The sequence below is a fragment of the Anomalospiza imberbis genome, chromosome 3 (genome assembly GCF_031753505.1).
Source record: "Anomalospiza imberbis isolate Cuckoo-Finch-1a 21T00152 chromosome 3, ASM3175350v1, whole genome shotgun sequence".
NCBI lineage: Eukaryota > Metazoa > Chordata > Aves > Passeriformes > Viduidae > Anomalospiza > Anomalospiza imberbis.
Genome location: NC_089683.1, coordinates 90,360,312 through 90,384,754, shown reverse-complemented (window position 1 = coordinate 90,384,754; position 24,443 = coordinate 90,360,312). Strand labels below are relative to the sequence as shown.

At 38.6% G+C, this 24,443-nt stretch overlaps 1 protein-coding gene across 32 annotated transcripts in view; it reads right to left on the bottom strand.

Annotated features, from left to right (window-relative positions):
* The window catches only part of ESRRG (estrogen related receptor gamma), a 372,308-nt gene that overhangs the window by 202,097 nt on the left and 145,768 nt on the right, over positions 1-24,443 (bottom strand). The window contains exon 1 of one of the 32 annotated variants that reach the window (XM_068185671.1): positions 17,468-17,485. The exons of the other annotated variants lie outside the window; for them this stretch is intronic. The gene's annotated coding sequence lies outside the window, so the exon portion shown is untranslated. Of the gene's footprint in view, positions 1-17,467; positions 17,486-24,443 lie in introns of those variants that run through there. 32 annotated transcript variants of the gene reach the window in all.

The window sequence follows — 24,443 nt, the reverse complement described above, 5'->3', positions numbered from 1 at the left end:
TCCTCAGCACTGTGCTGGGGTTTGGACAGAGACCACCAGAACAGATTTCTTTCTGTAATTTGTTGGTTTTTTGGGTATCTGGTATAAATATCCATCTACAAACAGAGACTAGCCCTGAAGTTACTGCAAAGTACAGCAGTGCTGGGGTGGAGGAGAAGTCAGGCCAAAGAGTCTCAAAAGGCATCTCAGCAGCTGCTTTCCCAGCAAAAGGAGCAGGGCACAGCTTGCAGTCCAGCCCACGTGTTAAATGAGCTCCCAGTGCACTGTCATTGTTATTAGCCAGGAGTAGATGGAAGGCTTCTAAGGAGACAAGCTTTTGTAATACACTGCTGAATTAAAAACCAACCACCAGTAAAGTAGCATCTGCAAAAAACCATAGAGACAGAAAATTTCAAGAAAAATCATCTCTCTCCCTCCTTATACAGAGAAAACCATCCACATATCATCACCAGACCAGCAGTAATCAGACACATTTGTTTGTTAATGGACATTTTTCTTTTAAGAAAGATGTTTATAGATCAGTTAAAATTATGAAAGATGTCCATCAGTTGGAAGGGACAAACACATGCAGTATAGTTTCTGCTAATCTGTCTGGAAAGGGAGTGAAAAACAACAGATGTATTTAAATTTGTAGAGGCCTAGATATAATCTTTTTTTTGTAGCATCATATAATCTTTTGTCTTTGGAACACAACAGAAAAAACTGCAATTCCAGTGTTAAAGGCAGGTCCCACAATACAGAACTGATATTGAATCCAGTCTGTCCTACATTTCATATGCACATTTGGGTCATAAAAATCTCATTTATATATCCTGTTCACCTATTCTTGGCCATCTCCCCATTATAACATGACTGTATAAACTAATATACAAAAACCATTTTTAAGACCCTATGCCAGGACACACACTATGGCTCTTAAGAGATCCTTTTTTGTTCAAGGCTTGTCCTACAGATTTGGATGTTAAGGTCTTTGTTCTATTCAGAAGGTCTGTTAACTAAACACATTTCCTAAGCTACTCTACTTCTATTTTAAGGGAACCCCAAGCTTGCTAAAACTTGGTTTTGTGCTCCCACCTAGAAGTCGATCCGCAGGTCTTTACCTTTGGAGAAGTGCAGAGGGCAAAACCACGTACAAGAGCAAACCAGGAAGCATAAAAAAAGCTAATAATTTTCCATTAAAAGAGGTGATGACAGCTCTTTAGAACAAGGGCCAGAATACTCTGTAACAGTAATTTATTTAGTTGTAGTGCTAAAATGGCCAAATTCTTCAACAAATTTTTTTCCACATTTGGACTGGAATAAAATGCTAAATTATTGCAGGGAAATAAGATGGGGAACAAACCTTATCTCCCTAAATGCATCAGGTCATCAATATATAACACCTTAGAGGAAATGTCAGCAAAATAAGCAAAAAAAAAAAAAGCACACCTTTATCTTCTTTACAGAAGCAGAATTTGCATTACTGCAACAGGAGCACAGGTTTAAATACAATATCCTGAGGGGACTTAAGGTCTTCTTCCTAATGTCGATTACAGTCTAATGCAGAGATCACCTTGTGGGTGCTTTGCTTCTCTTTTAAAGCCACAGATGCCATTTCTCCTCGCTTTCACAATCATTAGGCTGGAGCAGCAAGAGCAAGTGCTCATTTGGAAGCACTTTATTAGGAAACCGTGTAGGATACTGTTATCTACCATTTCATGCAGCCCAGCAGTGGGAAATGACAACTTCCATCAGCAGGATACCTACCAGCTACCCTCAGCCCACCCTGCAGAACTTCTCAGATCATATGAGATAAACCCCTGGACAAGTCAGTGGTCCAAGTTGTTTTTCTATCTTCTATAGCTTTCTCGTCTCTCAGGCACATATACAAACTCATTTTCCAACTCCCATTTTCTCTCTGTATCAAAAGATTATTTTCCACATAAGACTAATAGTTTCCTTTGTGTACATGCAGATTACAAGCCCACTACCACCCTTCCACCCACCCCCCCACCATCAAAACAAAAATACATGGGGGGTTACAATAAAGGTATATATATGCAAGTTAATAAAAGCAGTCAGAGGTGGAAAAACAAGGAACACAATGAAACACTTTCTGACACAGGTGCTTGCCCAGCCAGGAGCCTATTAGCACCTTGTCACAAAAGCCCCTAAGCACACAAAAAGTATAAATTTGAAAGTCATAAAAACCAATGGACACACACAATTAAGTGACCAATGAAAACCTGTCATCTTCTCTCCCTCTCTGGAATATAGCCAGAAACAACTGGTGGGAAGTAAAAGAAATTTGAAAATACCTCTGCCTGAACTTTTAATGTTTACTGGCAGGAAGGAAAAGCTAAAAAAACAACCAAACAAAAACCTACAAAATGCAGCAAAAGAGTGGGAGAGAGGAGGAGTAGTTTGCAGCAATATCTCCATTAATTTTATGAGACTTAGGAAATTCTGAAGCCTGGTAGTGACTACTGATTTTGTAGGCTCCAGGGGCAAATATACTCAGCATCTCCTCAGTTTTCCATACATAGCAAGTTGCAAAGTGTCTGACCACGAACCAGTGTCTCTACTTCCACTGTCCCAGTCTCTCCCAGTCACTTCACCTGCTGTGGTTGCAACTACCATCGTCCAGCTATGTTTCCTGTACCTCGGTTTTCCTACTCCTCCACTTCAGTCACTGTTCAACAAATCCCAAGTCTCCTACCTTCAAATCCAAAGCTTCACCATGGCATGAAAATTACTTAGATCTTGGCTGTCAAGCTTGACACGTAGTGAACTTAATGTTTTATCTAACTAAAATTCTGTTCTGCTGCGTTTCTTGAACCAAACGTCCCTGGTCATAGTTCATAGTCTTTGTCTTCAACATCCATTCAAAATCTGTTTAAAACTTGTTTATCCTTTCTAGGACTCTACTATGAGTCCACCCATTTGTAACTTCATACCATAAGCCTTTAATTATGAAAAAGAAAAAAGCCTGCATGAGAAATCAACACACCCACTCTTACCAACACACCTCTCCCCACCCTGTTTGTCTTGATTATAAATACTTAGGTGGGAAACTGTTAATTATCACCAATTATGGAGCAATTGGCCTTGCTGTACAACCCCACCATATTAAAGACTGCATAAATACTGTAAAATAAGATGGTCCTAGATGTAAGGAGCTTTTGGCAATTTGGTTCTGGAAAGGAGTCTCCAGGTATTGGCTGCCCACGACACCTCTCTGGAATTCCTTTCCTGTGCACCATACAACAAAGAGGGGGAAAACCTCAAGAGAAAACAGGCCTCTAAAAGTAAATGTCAAACATACTTAGAAACACCTTTTGACACTGATTCTAAAATAAAAGGTTGGACCAGCTCAATGATTTTCACAGGATCCACAGTTTCTCCCCCTACACTGTTCATTGCACAGTCACTGCAAAGCACAAAAAGACTTGGAAAACAGATCTGAGAGGCACTTGGAAATACCCCTGTTTTCAGGGCTTAAGAGAATTAAGAGCCTGACTCTCCCACTAGCACAAATCAGAAATAAATGCAGAGAGTCACCTGACATTATGCTGCTGTAAAACACGTACGCAGCCGGGATGTTGTGCTTGCTTCAGTGGAATAACTCCAGTGACACGTGCGGATTGACATGCAAATAAACCTCTTGAAATTGCACCAAGAGAGGTGGAGAGAGAAAGACAATCTTGATTAAAATTTCTTGAAGGACACTACTATGAGGTGCTTAGTTATGATCAGCTCAACATAAATTATCATATAACCCATTTTCAATGAGAATGTAATATGAGCTAAATTTTACACTGATTTACAGCTTATGAAAGCTTCACTGAAAACCACCCTTGTTTCACAAGTCTGGGTCAGTGCAGAATTTAAGTTTGTTTTCTTTCATTAAACAGCCACGATTGCACATTAGGGGTGGAAGGTCATAGAAATAGCAAGAAGAGAACTTAAAAAAAAAATCATCCCATGGAAGGCAAAGATTATTCCCCTGTGCAAAGTCCTCAACCTTTGTTCAGTTTGTCCTGAATCTACTGCAATGATGCCATCGTTTCAAAGATGATGATGTAGATTTTGACAAGAAATACAATAATACAAGTTATGTCTCAGGTCTGTCTTATATTCACAGATTCTTGATTCCTCTTTTCAGACAAAAGGTCCCTATCTGCATTAAGTCCCCATTTAGTTTGGCAGTCTGCAAAAAGCAGGTGCTGGCCTACCTTAGGCAGAAATGACAAATGTTTTTTTCTCTTCCTTTTCAAACCTGCTTCAGAAGTGCTGTGAAGTCTCCTGCTAAAAACCACACTAGCAGAGTCCACATTCTGGTCCCTGTTGCAGTGTACAGCCAGAGAAACAGCAGAAAGTTTGATTTATTTGACTAGTGCAAATGAGATCAGAGTCAAAGCTCAGAGCTGAGACTGTACAACAAGACCAGCAACTTGCAAAATCAATTATTACAAGGCTGTCCCATACAAAAAAACAGTCGCACATGGGTATTTGGATATTTGAAGAGATTTGGGGTTTTTCTGTAGATTTGGGGTTTTTTAAATTATCATTACATGTCATTAACCTATTCAGACATTATCTCCCTTTAATTTTCCTTGTTGCTTTTAATCGTCTATTTCAGGATATCGGCAAAGTATCTCTCTACTTTCATATTAGCTCCGCTCATGCAATCCCTACAGCTCAAAGACTTGTGTGATTAATAGCTCTGCCAGCAATTCCTATTTAAAAACTATTCCTATTTTATCTCTTTTTAGTCTGTCCCTGATTTTCCCCAACTGCTGTGCAGAATACCCACTGCCTGTGCCTTCATGCAACCCAAAAACTTTGCAACTTTATTTCTCACCATTCCTTTTCCATTTGAAGATGGTCCTGTTGACTTTGACTGGATAGTAGCCCAGCAATTTAAAAGCACAATCCTACATGCAGTTAAGTGCCCACTGTTGATGCAAGCCAAAGTCATTTGTCGCCTTTGAATGAGCTCAGCACCTTTGCAGGATGGTATCAATGTGTTTTAGCTTGCTAAGCTATGTCTTGCTCATGCCCCTGTTTCTCTGTCAGAAGTCAGCAATACCTTCTAGTCTTGGATTTCAAGAAAATTGAGAAAGGTATTTAAACAAGATCACACAGGACGTGTCACCGAGCAGGCAGTGCAGGTTCCTTATTGCAAACCTCCCAGGCGAGAGTTGGAAGTGTAAGTTATATTCTCAAAATTATTCTGTCATCCCCTTGACAATTTAATTTTTTTTTTTTTAATACATCTACAGCTTCTAGGCTCTGTTTAGGTAGCCATGCCTTCTCAATATCTCATTCAGGTGCAGCACAGAAAAGTCTAACAAACCTGGGCTGGCAGCCAAGCTTGCCAGTGACTGACGCTCGCTTAACTGAGCAAAGATTTGCTCTGCTCCAAGCAGGAACCTGACTACAGAAGGACCAGCAGTGACAGCGAGGGTGCAGGCTTGCATCCTAACAGCACCAGCTCCAGCTTGTGCTCAGGCAAGTGGAACCAGCACTTAAGCTGAATGCTAAAAGGCTGCAATCTTCTGCTTCTTTCCAATTCACCTCCTGTTTAAGCCCAGGACTTTTTAGTAAGAGCAGCACACAAGGGTAGTTACATCGCTAATCCGGGCATAATTTTAAGCTCAACGAAAGGTGGTTTAAATGTTGAAGAAGAAGCAAAGTAAAGTGAGGCACAGGAAAGAGGAGACTGAGAGGCATGATTTGCTTAGATTACATTTTAAAAAATATATTATTGCCGGTAAATGATAGAAATAAATCAGTAGTATGAAGTCACTGGTAGCTGGATCTAAAACAGAGTTTATGACCACTTGCTAAGGGGCCAACATAAAGCATAAGCAAAATTAATAAAAATAGAGCTTCCATGAGCAAATAGAATGTTCAGCTGTTAGAACAAAGTCTTTGATTTAAATGAAATTACACTTCTACAAACACAGACTCTTGGTAACTTTATCAAAATCTCTGCCCCAGAGGTTTTACTGTCTAACCAGTTAATGACTGAGGCATGTGTGTGAGGGGGAGTAACGGAAGCAAAGATGTGTAAGTGAAGTCTGTACCCAGACTTGCCTAAATTTCCTCACCTCACTTCAAAAAAAAAAAAAATCTTCCCTTCCACAGAGAGCAATTGAAGAACTACAGCTTTTGTGTAAGCAATTCAATGATTACGAATTGCCTCTCTCTTTTTTGTTTTTCTTTGTTTTTAATCTACTTTTTTTTTTTTTTTGAGTGATGAAAGATTTTGTTGAATGGCGGTAACTACAGAAGGAAAAATATTCTGATGGTACAGGTGGACTACAGAACTGTAAAAGAAAAGGCAGAGTTGGTCTCATACATATGATTTCATCAGTATGCACACAGTTTTAGAATCCAGTCTCTCATGCTTTTCAGTCTTCAAAAAGCTGCTGACTATTACCCTGTTTACCAAACATACTAGCAATGTACTGGTCAAAGAAAATATTTTTACATATCCCGTGGCCTGATGTTGGGTTTGATGTGCAAGAACCACTGTACCAGGCTGTGGACAGCAATGAAGTTAGCCTAACCTGTGGACTGAGATAACCCCTTAAACTTTTCATCTCTTAAAACTTTGGTTTATATTACAATTAGGTCACAAGCAAAATTCATTTGGTCATGTCAATCTACAGATGATCACAAAAATCATCACAGAGCTAAGTACAATTGGTAATCTCAACAGCGGGCAAAGATGCTCTAAATTAGAAATGCGTGGGTGGGTTATGCATCTCAGCTATCTGTTTTCAGTAATCCATCCACTATGCATTTTTTCCCCCCATACATTATTCTCAAGTAAATATAAAAGAGAAAATAAAGATAGCCCAACTGAGGTATCCTAAGAAATAAAACACTAGTTGGAACAGGCAGGAAAAGCAAGAACAAAAGTAAAGGCTCCTCAAAGAGAAATCTTTTAGTCCATAAACATAGAATCATAGCATCATTTAGGCTGGAAGATCGAGTCCAACCATAAACCCAGCAGTACCAAGTCCACCACTAAGTCATATCCCTCAGTGCCACAACATGGAAGAGATCTTGTGGCCAAATCTCTGCTCTGTCTTTCAGGAGACACAAAACAGAAGATTACCAAAAACTTTGTCACCATTAGTATTGAAATGGCTTTTTTTTTTCTTCCCCCCTTCCTCTCTCTGGGATTTTTTGAACGTGGATCTTATAATTGAAAGCCAGTGGATTAAGCATAACACATCAAACTACTGTTAACACCCAGTCTCCTGCAAGGCTGAATTCTAACAACTCTGTTTTCTGCCTACAGTATGCGCAAGCAAGTGGAACCACCACATGCACTGCATGCTAAAGGCCACAGCCTTTGTCTTCTCCAAGTTCTGTCTATTTCAGAGGCTAACATGCTGCAATTAGTCTAATTAATGTGAAACAATGAGCTGTGTTACCACTTATCAAATTGATTGTTCCCCTATCAAAACAAAACAGGCTGGCTTTTTGATGTAATTTCAAGAGATGATTTGAAATGTCATGTTGCTGCAAGCCAATTACCTTATGACTGGAGTCACGGTCAACAGAATACATAATTAGCACGAGTTTGGGAAGGCTGCTTACTGCTAGTATGCTAATTAACTGTCTTTTGTCATAAAACAAAAAGGTTGTAGCTAGGGTTGTGAAATAGGTCTTTTTTATTTACATTTCTTTGTGCTTATCAACGTGAGACATGACAATGCAAAAGAATGGAAAATTTTAATTCCTCTACTTCAAATTAATAGCGAGCCGCAAGGTCAGGCGCAGCGATGGACTGCGAGCAGCATTCGGCTCTGCCACGCACGATGCACAGGCTGCACCCCCTGCCCAGGACAGGCCAAAATCAAGCACCCAGTGAGCCTCACACCAAAGAGCCACAGAGCAGCAGCTAGGGAACAACTAACAGGCATGTGATGGGCTCCAGATGCTCCTTTCCATAAAGGAGGAGAGGAGCAGTGACACCTGAGTGTGCTGACTGCCATCCCGCCACACCTCTCCAAAAGCACCCTCCAGAAAGCTGGAAACACTGAACTATAAACAAGTGGCATTATTACTTCTGCTTCAGTGTGGTGCTCACAGAAGGCTTAACAAGGGCGTGCAGGATAGCAAACAAACCCTGCCTGTAAGTAAAAAGCTTCATAACTCAGCTGCTGCCACCTCCTCTCTGTTGCCTCATTTGTGTGATAAATTTTGTATTCCTCAGGCATTCGTTAAAGATCTGATCCTGCACAGCACTGGGTGCCCTCTATACCTATAGGTTTCAGGGGAAGCTGAGGAGCTCATTACTTTGCAGGATAAAGATCTACCAGAAAGAATCCAAACTTAAAAGCTGGCTGTCAGCAGCTCCCACTCTGCCCTCCCTCATCCCAGCGCCGCTCCACGCGCCATCACACAAGGGAAACAGAGGACAGAAATTAGCTTAGTGAATCATCGCTAATTCCTACCAATTTAAATTCTGGTTTTCTTTTTCCTGCCTATAATTCAGCACTTTATTTAAGGTTTTGCTTGGCCTGAGCGAGTCCCAAGAGCAAGGTCTGGAATTGCTGGAAGTTTTAATGATGTTGTTTCGCTAGCAGCTGCTGACTTACGAATCCTCCTATTTGTTGTAAAAAAGATTTTGTTTCTCTGTGCATGCTTGGTTTGAACCACTGTAGAGATAATTCTCATGCTTCTTGATAGTCCTTAAAAGCAATAGAGATGTGCAAATCACTCTCTTATAGAGAGGACAAATTAAGTGTTCAAAACCTAGATCAAAAAGTTGTCAAGCCAGCCTTTTCTGAAGACTTCATTTAAATTCAAACACATTCTACTCCAGGTTTGCACAAAGAGTTGTAAAGTTTCAAGCCCAGAAATCACATAGATTGGATCACCCTTAAAATCATGATATGAAATCAGTAGGCATTCCTAAATTATTTTCCTGATTTCTCTTTCAATCCAAATGAAACTCAAAGTGTAATGAAATAAGGGATGCATGCAGGAAGGCTAAATTTTTATCTCAGATGATGAAACCTATAACAAACAGGAAAACACTAATTTCTTTTGGTGCTGTCATTTACTAGAATCAACATCATCCTTCCTGTCTTTATTCAGCAGAGAAAACAAAGCTAATCCCAATTTCTAAAGAGTTGGCTAATAAAGGAGTCAAGGGATCATTAGTCTAATTAACTCATTCCTGTTTTCAGTTTACATTTCATTATGCTATTACACTCTTTGAAATGTCAGTTTTTAAATACTATAGAAAACTGTTTAACATATAGACATTATGTTCAAAAAATCCGAGACATATAGAACAGTTACTCAACATTAGTAACTTAAAAGTATCCTGGTATGCAACTCAGTATATCCCAGCCAAAGCATTATTGTAAACTTCAATTACTGATATAAAAATCAGGGAAGTATTTCAGGGACACTTGGCCCCTTGCTTAATGGCAGTGCTTTTACTACCTGAGTATTTCATAATAGTCAGGTAGATGTCCTTGCATCCACTTTTGGTAATCAGACCATTTTATTCTGAACAAAAATAAATCAGGATATGAACCTACAACTTCCTGCCAGGTTTCTTTTTTCTTCTTTTTATTGGGCGTCTTCCTATAGCTTAACATAATGAGTCACTTACTGCACTTTAAGTCAATTTTTAAATTGATTTAATGAGTCATCAAGTCATTTACTGTCTTTTAAGTCAATTTTTAAATAAACACAACTTCTGTTAAATTGATGGTAAGTTCTGTAATCAGCGGTTTGAAAACAATCAACCTCAGTTAACAGCATGGGCTTCCCTGTTATGCTTGCATAGGCAAGTACAAATTTCTTAAAACTATTAAATTAATGATATAGATTAAATATTACATAATGATATGTGCACACAAAAGCAAATAGGAAGGAAGCAGGCCTGTAAGCACACACACACCAACAGGCATTTGTCTGTCTGTACCTGTGAACATCTCGCATGCACTGGCTTCCTTCCTGCTGGGAGCACACAGCTCTTACTTAGCATTCAACGCAGTAAACCACTAAATGTATGTAACACTACACACAACCTGTCTGCACACATCTCCTGAATAATGGCTCACATGCTTAAATTAGACTTATATCATAAACTGTTGGACCACAGCCTGAAGGATGAAGACATTTTGCCAGTATACTTCTCCACCCTGAAATACCCACGGGAGTTCAGGATACCTCACCAACTAAGATGGGCACAACTGCCACTATCTCCTTGGTATCCCTTTTTCTATATGATCCTTGTGTTTTGTGAGAGCCTTTTCTGGTGTGTCTGAGATCCATCAAACACGTTTTTAAAACCTCCTGATATCACCTGGACTGTAACTACAGCAGAAGGCTCACTGAGTAATTCCCTGGTAATTTTAATTTCAAAGATCTGGAAATGTGTCTTCTGAATAGCCTGCCGAGACCTCAACAGCGTCTATACAACACCCTCAAATTGTGACAGTGTGCTGATATAACTTCAGTTCTTCTGGGCTGTAGGTGCTACAGAAAGGACAAGTTAGTTTTAATATCCACTTGTTCAGTCTGTTGCAGGAAAAGAAGTTGTTGCTGGTTCCTAGCAAACAGAATATGAGACTAGATAATGCCACTAGCTGAGGGAAACCATGCAGCTACTCATGGTCACTGTTTTTTGTAGCTGTCCTTGCACTGTAGAAGGAACAAGGGTGCAGCTTTACACCTTACCTTTGTAAGGTATATTAGGGAATAGGGGTTTGCATTAGAAATCTCTAGCCTGGTGAGACACATGACTGCACCTCCAGATGAGAGAGAAATGAAGAGTTCTGTTTATCAGAACTTGAAACTGAGGGGAAGCTTGAGCAGTGGCAGCCATGTTCACAATGGAATCCATGCAATGTATTTTTGGGTTCACAGTATGGGGATCCCAGATCTGCAGGAAGCAAAGAGTATGTTACCATTCTGCTTTTTGCCACCAGCAATAATACACTTGAGGAAAAGAAGCACCTTTAAAAAGACGTAAAGGAAGACCATGAGAGCAGTATGTGAATAATTTTAATGGCTTAACAAGGATTAAACTACATCCATTAATTAATGTATTTTGAGAAAGCTGATAAAAAATGACATATCTATCTGTCCAAAACATAATACATATATCTTTAATATCGTCTCTGCTTTGGGAGGATTGAATCCAGATAGGAACTATGGCTAACAAGGTACCTGCTAATGCTCCTGGAATAAGAGGTGAGCATTAGCTCCCATTAATTCATGTTCTTAGTGTTACTTGGCTCCATGGGCTGCCCCGATGTGATCTAACAGGATGTAGCATGCCAGAACGCATCACATGTTTGGAATTGAAAAAGCACACAGACCCTCAACAACTAAACTTCCCTGCAGTCTCTGGTATGGAGTTCACCATTGCTGACCAGGCACTGTCTCAGCTCTATTATCAATATGTTATACCTCCCACTGCTTGTTCAACGAGTATTCTCTATTGTCTGTTTTCTAAACCAGCCAAAGGAGGTCAATGCACCCTAATTTAAAAACAAAAGCACAGAACGATGCTTAAAGCTTTGACTTCGTGGGGTTTTTTTATTCTCTTCCCCTCCATGTATTTTTATCACCCAAATCTAGCATTGCCGAGAGAAGACCAAGGCAATTAGGAGATACACACAGTTATTTTAGCAAATCACGTAAAGTAAAATAATTGGACTTGAAAGAAGACTGAAACATTGGAGCAAAAACGAGCACGAAAGAAGGAGCTGTGGCATTGTACGCCCCGTCTAACAAGGTATTGAGCACCAAAGCCCAGGGGACTCTTGGTTCTCTCGCTGTGAAGATTAGACAAGAGCACTCGCGCAGGACACAGCAGGAATATGAAGGGACACGAAGTGAGCAATCCCAGCAGACAGCCTGTTGAAATGTCAGTCAGGCACTCTGCCTCCACCACCTTTCACAGAGCTAAACATCTCTTTATGTCAGAACAAATTGGGCAATCCTCAAATCTTTTTTTCCTCTCCCCTGACTTCAATGCGGCGCCGAGTGCTGGGAAGGAGCGCGGGAGGGAGCGCGTACAGACAGTTCACTTCAGTTCACATGAAAGCGCCCTGACACGCTACAAGGCTGAATACTGATATTGGCAACTCCTACAATCTTATCAGGGAGGCAGGAGCAGCAGCAGCCGCTGTGCTGCAGACCTTCCCCCTTTCCAATTACGCCGGGAGGTTGCTCCTTTCCCAAGCATCCCGCAACGTCCTTTGAAAGTAAACTCCTGGGCTTGATCAAAGGCCACAAAAGCAAACACGCCGTTTCTGCATTTATGAGCATATTTACTTCTGTCATCTTTTTCTTGTTTTCACTCCCACCTTCCCTCACTAGGCCATTAAGGAAGTCTAATTTTAACCAACATCTAACACAGTGCTCAAACGCAGACTGGTGAGTAACCACAATCTTATTTTAAATTATTTGCTTTCACTTACAAAATTCTGTACAGGTTATTTGGCTAGGGTTTTTGACTAAAAACCATACACAGAGGTTATTTTTGCAGGAGAACAACAGTACAGAAACCTTCCCACTGACTTCTGTGAATGTTAGTGAGTTCTTAGTATGATTATATGAAGATACATGAATTAATGTGATTGATTTCTTTTTAATTTGATACAACACATGAAAACATTACTTTAAAAATAAGCAGCCAATATACATCCTTTTAAAAAAAGCATACGAAAACAGAAAACTTAACCCAGCCAAGACATGAAGAACTCTGTGAAACTGCCTCCAAGAACAGCAAGATTACCCTGCTAACTCCACACATTATAAAGGTGCTGAATAATAAAATTTCTTCTGAAGTACCTGTCTAAGCAAACCCCACACACCACAAAAATCCCTCCCCTGACAAATAAACCCATGGTTTTAAAAAAAGTGGAAGTGAATATTCAATAAGAAAATATAAATAATTGGCCACTGCCATGCCTGGCCACCTACTCTTCAAATCAGAGGTTTATTGTAAGCATGATCATTTGTGCAGAATGATCATATTCTACGATTTAATTCTGTATATCTTCTAAAAGCTGCCTAGCATTTCTAATATTAATGGATTCTAGTTAAAGATCAGATGCACTTCATTACAATTTTAAGTTTCTGTTTATGATATTCAGGCAGGTAAATGCCTGCGTGTATGGAAGAGACATTACCAGACCATTTATTGCCCATTACCACCAAGAAAAGAAGCCCATACTGGAACAAACAGTGCAGCATTTCTGGCATTTGTTAAAGGAAGAAAGCTTTATAAGAAAAAAGAAATACTACTGATTTTTACAGGTGTTTAATAAAGATAAGCTGAAAAAGGGGTTCCTATTTTAAGCTTGGTGATAGCTAAAAATGCATTCAAATATGTTCAAAAGCAATCTGAAGTCTCCTAAAAATGGGTGTTTAAAAGTGTTCAAGAAAACAGTAAAAATGCAAATATTTGTCACATTATTGTAGGATATGGGACAAAAATGCTCATAAATTCAAGGTACCCTGCTGAGGCAAACTGCATTTCATTTAAATATGACATTATTTGAGAGTCATTAAAACAAAACTAATGTTTATTGGTTGCATTGTAAAGGTTACTGTGAGAAAACAGCCAAAGTTTGCCTGAACTCGAATGAGTCCTGAAAAGGACTGTGAGCATAACAGCCTTAATTTCAATTGTTGTAGCTGTGTGGTGGGAAATAAAAATACTAAAGATAATTGATGATTCACTACTATAGAAATACTACAGTAAAAATGATGAGGATGTATCAGTATTTCCAAATTCTTGGTCTGATAGTCTTATATACTTTGTACACATTACAATGAGACAAATTAAAAAAAGGAAAAAAGGGTCACAATAGTGCCTGCTGACTTTTCACTCAGAAATGTGTTAAATCCCAAGAAGAAAGCATACAGTGCCTTGTGATTGCAACAAAATACATATAACAGCTGTCATCCCTCTACTCAAAGATATTCCCTGATTTTTTATTAACAAACGCAAGTAATGGGACATTTAGGCTACACAGGAGTAGGCTAATATGTTTTGTTTAATATTAGGAGCCTAAATCTCATTATTAAAAGCAGCCAACCTTGCTGAAGAGAGATGGCTTCTAGCTGTAGCCATGAAGAGCCTTCTGCAACCCAAGTTACAAATCTTCTGTTTACATGGACTTGCACAAGCTTGTCTATACTCCTAAAAAACATTGTGAAAGAATGCTAAAGGACCCCCCAAACCATAGAGTTGCCATTTTGAACCTTAAACTGCTCCCTGCAGTAATTCTGAACCATTAATTGCTGGTTATTTGTACATGGCAATCAAGATGTAGATGCACACAGATCCCTTGATGGCGCAGTCATTTAGTCAGTGGCTTTGCTACTGTGAGTAGTTTTTGGTGAAGAAATCAAATTAAGCATCCCATTAAATATCTGATGTAGGTAAATCAGGTCTTAAAATTTGATCCATCTTGCATCTCCATCTCTTAGATTTGATTGTATTTGTGAAAATCAATCATGCACTTGCCTTGGTCCTGCCTTAATTCTGTCAATGAATTTAAACACATCACATACAGCACTTTTATGTGGTTTAAATTCAGCTATGAAGACCCATTATGGCTCTGAGTTAAAATAATTCTGCACTACACCCCTCTAAACAGTGGCTTGCTTGGACTGCATACAAACTGGTCTCACTTCCAAACCATTTTTTGTGTTTCTTTCCAATATGTCCTGAGCCACACAGTCTGAGGGGACAGGGGAAAGGGCTGGGATGTTACCACTGCCTCTTACTGCTGCTCACATGCTGTAGTTAAGCAGATGCTTATTTACAATGCCCTGCAACAGCCTACACCTAACACAGCTTCCTGAAGCTATTAAAAGTGGTCACACAATAACTGCAAGCAGGATTTGGCTTATTGTCTCCACAGATTTGTGCTAATATACCAGTGTCTCAAGGCATCACTTCATTTTCATAACAAGGAGGAGATTTAATTTCTGCGGATTTCTATAAAAAGCAATTTGGAAACTTCTCAACAATGATATTGCTTCCCATAAATGCCAAATTGGTAAAAACATCATAAGAGGAAAACACAGCACACTGACAATATAATTTTTTCCAACTTAAGTACCAGCATTATTCAAAGACATTATACTGCTAAGTATCCAAATAATTCATTCATTTTAAGGAGCGAAAGCTTAATATTATTTTGTTAAATTAAGCTCTTGCTTTCCCAAATCCCTCTTTTCCACTTAAACTGAAGGAATAAAGGCAACTGAAAACACATCTGTGTGCAAGGCTTTTCAGTTTTCAGGGGTTGTTCTGTTCTGGTTGGGGTGTGCACTTCCCTTTTTGCTGCAATAATAATTATAAATCCCTGCTTTGGATGATAAAATGAGCCTCAAGTATCATCATCTCATTCCCACCTTCTACTACTTGCAGGAAGGAGGAGGCTGGTGAGGGAAACCATTGTTCATCTCTAACTTATTGGTACTGCTGTAATAACAGTCTCTCCAGCTAAAGAGGAATCGTAACAACTGAAAGCGACAGTTTAAAATTATACCAAAGATCAAAATTTCTGACTATGGTAGCTTGGTGTGGGGGGCAGGGGTAGATACCCTGGTTTTAAGCATAACCTATTAACTGAAGAATGTCAGGACTTTGTGGTCATTTAACACTCCCTATAAATGAAGACTTAATAACAGTTATTGATCTCAGTTTTCCTGGAAGAGGATCCCTGGGCTCAGCAGTGAGCTGTTTTGCTTCTCTTAGTTCATAAATACAAGAATAGGGCTATTGCTCAAATGCCATCCTAACTACTGAAAATGAAATAAAAGTAAATTTCAGTGCAGTATGGAAAGCAATACAGGTGTATTTCCACAGGGTTTTTCTTAGTAGATAGCCCAAGGCTAATATAATCTCTAATTTTCTTATGGGAAATATGGAATTGCCACAGCTGACCCCTAGTATCATTTAAAAATATTTTCTTTGTGAAAGCCTAGTCAAACAATAGAAGTATGTAAGTTACTATTCTTATTTATTTATTGATCTTCCTTGCGCTACCATGGAACTGGAATACCTCTGCACATAAATGAATTCAGCCTAACGACACATGAAATGGGACTATGAGCATTTCTGCTACCCAGGCAAGAAGCTGAGCCAGGGAATAGGAAGTGTTGGGTTGTTGTAGCTGCAACACAACTGTGTCACAAGAAACAGCTGGAAATGCCCATTGTCTCTCTTGTCTTAATCTTTTGTCATTCAATGCTTTTCCCCATTTTCCTTCTTCCTAACTATTTCTCCCTAAAACTCTGCTATAGGCTCATCAAATCAAAAGCTGATTTCTAAAACTTTCTGTGGAGCTGTCAGAAGCACCTCCATCACTGAAAACATATTATCACTGGATTTAAACAGAGAAAATTAATTCTCCCCCTCTTTCCACCTTCCCTTCCCCAAAATGAGAAAAACCATCTCTCCATCTCCAGACCACCAGGTCAGATTAAACCCAGATGTCGAAGGAGAGACCTAGAAAGAGGTGCACATCCCTTCCAATGAGGATTTAAGAAGAAGCTGCATGAGTAGATGAACTGTTGAACTCAGTCCTCTGTCTTAAAAATACATTTCATTGGGATTGTTAATGCACGATATAAGTACCCAAAAGATGCAACAGAATTCTGAAATATGAATTAAAGACGTATTGCTATCTCCAGCAAAATAATAAAAGTACAGAGATTAAGAGGCAAGCATATATTTTTGAATTGTAGAATAGGTTTATAGGTCTTCTAATAACAACTTTTACTCAAACCTTACATAAATAGGCTTATATGATACAAATATTATGTGTGCTATGTGGAAACTACAAGGTCCCTAATCATGTTTAGGGATTACTTGACAGAACAGAGACATTTCATTCCTATTGGACCTAGGGATTACAGCAAAGAAACATCTAATATTCCATTTTTTAATTTCATGCATTTTTTATTTACTTTTAATGATGCTGTATATATTCATCATCCTGAAATATTAAAACAGTATGAAAAAAGTAATAAATTGGTGGAAAATTTAGGGAATGGGAATGCAACAGCACGCAAATCATACACTATCAAGTGCTTGATACACATTTAAAATTACTGTCTAGTACAGCAAAGCCAAATTCCTGGCAGATTTCTGAAGCACAAAGTCACAATAAGAAGATCAGCAGAACAGACTGAAATAATAGAATATTCATCCCCCTAATCCATATGCAATTCTTTAGGGCTTTTTTTTAACAATGCATATGAGGTCTGACTGTATTCAGGATTTAAATAAGTTGTCTCTTTCTCTCACACACACTCTCTCTGTATATTTATAAAAAAAAGTATATACAGTTATCATTTCTGCTCTACTGCACCCACATTGACAAGGTTAGCACATCTCCTCACACCTCAGATGAAACAATAGCATTTTAAACAACAAAAGTGTTAAAAGAAATACATTTATTCATACCACTGAAACCTCCTGCAACAGCTGTGTTGAAAGGAAGGAGTCCAGCTGCCTGGAAAAAGGATTTTTTTTTTTTGTTTAGTATTTTTAACTCTTTCCTACATGATTCTGAATAATTACTGGTTAATTTAAAGCAATATTACATGTAGTTCCTGGAAATAAATTTTTGAAATCAGTATTAATTCTTTACGATCATGCCAAGACCTCAGACAGACGTAATTTTAGATCTGGTATTGTATAAAGGGACAGGGACCTAGAGACAAGTAAATCATCACTCAAAAGACAGATGCTGATGATAAGGATGGTCCTTGCACAAAATATGCTTGAGGACGGGAGATGGGGAAGTGGAGTACAAAACTTCCATTGACATGTTTGGGATTACCAAATTACTTTCAACCAGTGCAAATGCTCAACTGAGCCACAGATGTTCCTCCAAACAGGACAATATGAAGAAATTCATCCCCTGTCATACAGACATGCAAAGCCTGATCCTTAGATCAAGCAGGTTTTGCACAGTTTAACTCTCTGATTATGCTATGAAATATCACCACCCCACACTTATTGTATAAATTACATAACACTTATTGTATAAATTACATAAAATGAATGTACCCAAACATAAGACATTCGCACCAGTAATGTATGTGTGGACTTGCTAAATAAAGGTGCCCACATGTGATAATTATGATGGCCACATGCAGAAAGCAGCTTTCACAACCACCAGGACAGCTCTTGTCACAACTCTGTTAGTGAGGCGAAGGAGGACAGGTGATGGTACATGAAAAGCCATCTGGTAAGTGAGAAAGAGCAGCAACATCCTGTCAAAACCTGAATATCCAAATGTAGCCACAGGCTATTTGTAGTAACAGGTCTCATGAGAAATGGCCTGGGGTGTGGATTGCTGCCGAGCATTTTCCAGGACTTTGGGTTCCTACCTGGTGTGGGCCATGCTGGTCCAGCCCTCTTGAAATCATGCTCGTGTGTTATTAGGCAGACTGTGATAACAGTTGACATTGCTATTCACATTGCAAGGTTACTTTTAATTCAACACAGGCTAAACAAGCAATGTAAAAACATATTTAATGAAAGATCTTTTTGCTGAGGAATCTGCTTACCTGTCCTTACTATGACACCTATCTACATTGACACAGACTCCAAACTTACTGGTGCTTATTGTTTACAGGTACCTAATTATTACTGATACACTGGGGGGAAAAAGCCCCTAAGCATACTGAAATCAGCAGAAGTGAACCCACAAGAGGGCTAGAATACATCCATCCTGTGTGTATGTTTTGCAGGCAAATAAGCAAAAGAAGTAGCACTCTTAGAAATTATTTGATCTATACTAACGAGAAAAGTGTGAAGTTGTACAAGGAAATAAAAGACAAATGAACATAAAACTTCTGCTAGAAAATATGACCAGGATCTATGTTAGCAAGTTAGGAGAGAAAGCCTGATAGACACCCTGCAGAGCTGCACTGGACCGAATCTGAAAAGCACAGGTGGCAGCAGCATCGATGCAAATGTGCCACGTTTTTGTAGGACAGGGCAATTAAGTAAAAGTACAAAGTACCTTCTCATTTTGGGGGCAGAAAAAAGGCCACAGAAGGAAGCTGGGATTTACTGAAGAGGAATACAGATCATTCAGTGAAAATTAGGGTATGCCTGAAATACATCAGTGCTACTCTCCCTTTTGCCATCCTTTATTTTACAGGACATAACAGAGATCTATACAAGTTTCTATTTTAGTGAAGACAACAACAGTTTTTGTGACAGAGAAGGCTAAAAGAGCAGCACAGCTTTTGCTCAAATTCTATACTTTGCTCCAAAGCAGAGAGCTATTAAAACTTTTCTGCAAGTGTTTGTAAATACAGCAAACACTTTTTAATGTGCACATAGAATATTTTGTTTCCTTGTAAAGATTAAGAGAAGTTGATCAGCCAGATTCTTTAGAAAGCTTCTAAGCAAGCAATGCAAGACATATATTTGGAATATGAAAGTTTAATCCTACTCATTAAAACATGACAAACTTATAATTAATTGAGAATGGAGTTAATAATGAGAACATCCTTCAACGTAATGATGTTGGTACTATCAACTTGTATTATGCTGTAGAAAGTGAAGTATAATATGGAAAAATTACAAGTCAGTTTAAAAAAGGAACAGCCTGAAAGTTTTGCCTTGAGTAGAATATTTAAAACACAAATTTTAAATCCTCAAAAGTTACATTTTTCCAGTCTTCAAATGAGATAATACATTATGTTGTTTTCCTGTGATGAGGAATAATTCAAGGTCTTACATTGTCTGATTAATCTCTCAACCAATATTTAGAAAAGGTTTCTGTTTGAGCTAATCAAACTTGACAAAAGCAATCTTCAAACTATGCCACATTCACTGATTTGTAAGATATCTCAAACTTGTGTTTTATTAAATGCAGTTTAAATTAGCAACAGCTCTAAATTCACCTGCTTATGACACCCCCTTTATCTTGCCAACAGTACCTAAGGTAGGCAAAAAGATTGCACATGCAGATTAAAATTATTAGGACAAGCTGATTGTTGCTTTTTTTTTTTTTTTTAAGAAGGATGCAGTTTTATTTTTAAGATAGCACTCTATATTGCTCACACTACATTGCATTTTGGAGGATAGTTGATGATGGTATTCATTTTACTTTCTCTGGAGATAACTGCCCTGATCTTACTGCATAAGGTCTCCCCTCTGATCCCTCCAAATAATACTTATTTCTTTATCTACAGAAAGAGGCTAAATTTTCATATACAATCTTATGACATTCTTTGGCTTTCAGTAACAAACAGTATCATTAGGTTAAAGGACATCACTCCAGAAGAGCAATGTTTTGAGGAGAACAAGTAATGAAGCACTACAGCACTGCCAGGTAGGGATCACTGTGGGGAAGCACGTAATCACCATCCCAATCTTCACCTTCACTAGCAGTGTTGGTAGTTTCCTTTCTTTCTGTGAGTGGCCATATGTGTGCAAACAGGATTTTACCATGGTTTGAGAATGTGTTTAAATTTGGTTGCCTGACTCTGAGCACTAAAAGAGACTCCTGAATTAGCACAGCTAAGCAGGAGAGGGGAAAAACTGTGGGAAAGATATCAGTATTAATTCCCTACTGCATATGTTCCAAGAGGAAATCAGATCTCCAGCTCATTCTTCCTCTCAAGTCACACTTAAGTTCTGGATAAATAAGTTTCTGAGCTACTGACTGCCCTCTATTTCCTCCTCATGGTTGTGTGCAACCAAGAAACTGCATTTCTGGCAATGTCTATGATAAAATAACACAATGCTCCATTAACAGAGCCTCACGTGTTTTAGAAGTTGCTAATGCAAATCCTTTTGGGACTTAAGGAAGGATATTCAAATATTGGGTAACACACTCTGACTGGGAAGACTATCAATAGAGTTTCTCAATTTGTTTATATAAATGGGCCAACACTTTTAAAAGCACTTCAGAGCACTTAACTAAAGCAAACAAGCACTTGAACTTTAAATATCTAGCAAGAGAAGTCATTGACAAGTATGACTTGACTTAGTAAATTCTAATATCTTTGCAACCTTTCATTCATACAATCTCTTCATGAAGAGAAGCACCAGGCTCCCATCTCAACTCCAGCTCTGCTCTAAGATACAGAATGAGTAGGGTGAGGAACAGCCTAGTCCCCTTTTTGATCTTTTTGTTAAAGCCAACAGCTTTGCTTCTTCCTACACAGGGATCCTGGGTCCATAATAGTCTTTATAAAGCAGCTTCCAGATTTTGAGAACTTATTCTCTCTCGTTTGGCCCTTAAAGTAGGATTACTTCATCTTATAAACTTTGTTTCTCCTGATTTTCATGGTAGCTAAGCCTTGATTTAGGAATATAACATTTACCAAACACCATCCCACTAATTCCCAGAAGGTCTGGGAATAACTTTCTATGCTCAGGACTAGTGTGCCTTTGGTAAGTAGTCTCATCATGGTGCCAGTGTCACGTGCATTTTTTTATATCTCCATATTTATAACACAGCTCTTCCTAGCTACTGCATTACACAGAACCACAGTGGTCATTTCCTGACCAAATCAGTGTGATCTGGTTCACATTCATACACTTCTCTGCTGACAAACCAGCACCCAAAAGAGTAAGACAAAAGATTATTCTGGAGTTTTGGATGGTTTGGGGCTTTTTTTAACTGATGTATAGCTCAAGTACTAAGTTGACCCCTAGAAACAAGAAGGTGGTGTTTAAAACAAGTATTTCTGATCAGTAGCAGCTAAATCTCATTCCCTAAAATCCTGCAACATATCTTGATTTTTATTTCTCTCTGAATGTGTTTTGCACACAGGCTGCATAATGTGGCAAAAAAGAGGTAGCAGAAAAACCCTTTACTTTAACCTGGTCCTCACCATCTTAGAAAAAGGAAATAAAGCATTTTTAAGCTATATTCTGGAGCTCAATGGCCACATGGGGATTTTAGTTTGCTAGTTTTAGGGGACATGCAGCATGTTCCAGAACTGGCTGCTTGGGATTTGTACTGATTAGTGTGGTTATGAACATTCTGGAAACAGTATTTCAGAAGAAAAAACCCTACAGTCGATACAGTTGAAAATATGAACCACTCAGTGCTAAAGCCTCAGACTATGCAGAGTTCCTAAAAGAAACAGCTTTGAAAACTCTTTGAAATACCATGCAAGTCATAATTGGGTTTTAATGTATAAAACGGCTCAGTAATTTAAATGTTTGCAAAAGAAAAGAGTCTTTGGTAGAGTTTATGAAGTGATAAGTCTATTTCTTAAAATGATTAACTATGCAACCTGATTTTGAACACAAGCATCTCCTAGCATATGCTCTCCACAGCTGATACCATGAGAGCATACAGTTTTACCAAATTTATATTCCAGGACCCAATTCTGATATTAGAATCCCATTCCTGACCTCCCTGCCTTGAGCAAGTGCCTTGGTTTCTACAGAAGTAGTTTTACTTCCTATTCTTAAACAAAAGAAATCAGGATTAAGCTCTGCTCCTCATGCATTTGGTTCTACTGAGTGACAAATTAGATTTGTATGTACAGACATACAAATGTTTCTGGTGACATTTCCACCAGAAACTTTAAAAAAAAAAAAAAAACAACCAAAAAATAACCCCAAACCCAGAAAATGAATGACCTTTATAACCCTGTGTTATTAAGGATAACACAACACTCATTCACTTATAGAAAATTTTTAGTAGCAAATACATATTATAAAAACAGATGAAGTACAGCCAGGACAGTATAAAGAATGATTTTGGGGAAGAATGCCCCAAATAATGTCCCATTTTAGAATGGTGATAAAACTAGACTCTGACAAAATAAAATGCAACTCAGTTTTGAACTCACTGCAAATAAGCAACAAGGTCTAATAATTTAGAAAGTCCTTAAAGAGCCCATGGCTTTGGTAGAAATGAATTAAATGGTGAGGTGAAATTAAAGAATAGAAGAATAAACTTAGACAAGATGACCTGAGAGAGAAAAAGAGGAAAAAACAGTGAAAAGAAACAGACCCAGGGAAAGTACTACTTCATTTTAATAACAGATTCATCAACAGAATATCTGTATGCACTAACACCTAATTTGAGCATCCTGAATTCTGATTCTGATTTCCCGAGATGGCAACTACAATACTAAAAAAAAAAAAAATACTCAAATTGCTCATTACTAGAAATAGATTGATTTGCATGAGAAAAATGCAAAGTTAAGAATCCCATTTCATTTACAAATATTAAGATCCTAAAATAAAATCTGAAAGTAAGTCCTAACTCCCAGGCTAACACTTCCCTCCTGTTGGTGACAGCATCATTGCCCCGGGACCTGGAAAATGCCATATATGGTGGCCACAGGGAACAGAATGTTTGTGTGAGCACTGAAAACCTGAACAAGGGCTCAGGAGATGAGTGTGAGAACTTGCAATTCTATCTGGTATTCAAAGACAAACAGAGAAACGTCCAAGTGGGAAAGACCATTAACAGAAAAAGGCCAGACTTTACTTATGCCCACCTGAGCAAAAGCCATGGGCTTGCTCAACTTTTCTATTTCTCTGTAGCTTTTCTACCTTCAGTAAAACTTGCTGGTGCACACAGCTAAATTTTTTATTTTTAAGCATATAAAGGTAAAATTTACTAATTTTACATTGGTGCAGAATCCAATTGCCAGGGTAATCCAACGTGGTGCATGTTGGACACATGATGATGGCTGATATTCTGCAGTCAGCATATTTCAAATTGCTTACTGGTTTTGGGATTTAAATTACTCACCAAAGATTTACTTTAGTTATATTTGGGTTGGGTTTTTTGGGCGGATGGTGGGGAGAGAGAGAGGAGTGGATGGTACTAAATTTAATAGAAACAAATCACCAGGGTATTATAAAAACAGCAGTTAATTTACTTGCTGCTCTAGAGAATAGCTTGGGAATATAAATTTTAGCTTTCCCATACCTACAGCTCTAAGCTAAACATTAGGTTGTCTGAATTGTCGTCATCTCATGAACACTAGGTGTGAGAACTTAATTTTGTGTTCTAGCATTTCAAGTAGAGTTGCTTATACAGTTAAGAGCCACCGTAATGTTCCTCAAAACTCTTCTGAAGTACGTGACAACCCTTCATTTTGAAGGTAAGAGTCTGTCAGCTTCTAGGACCTTCAGCCACTAACCCTTCTTGCATCCATAAGTGTCTAACACGTTTCCCTTTTAAACATACTGAACACTTACATGCCAAAACACCAAAACACTGTCTCTGATGTCCCTGTGACTCTACAAAGTTCAAGAGCAGGAGTAAAATTTGAAAGGTTGGTTTAAAGATTAAGCCTGAGCCCTTGCTGCACCTGAAGGGACACACTTCAGGAGGCAAACACCCCTCCCACTGCTGGCTGTGGTCTCCCCACCCCCCGGCAGCTGCGGCGTGCTCATTCCACCAGACAAATCGCAGAGGAGAGGGAGCGAACCC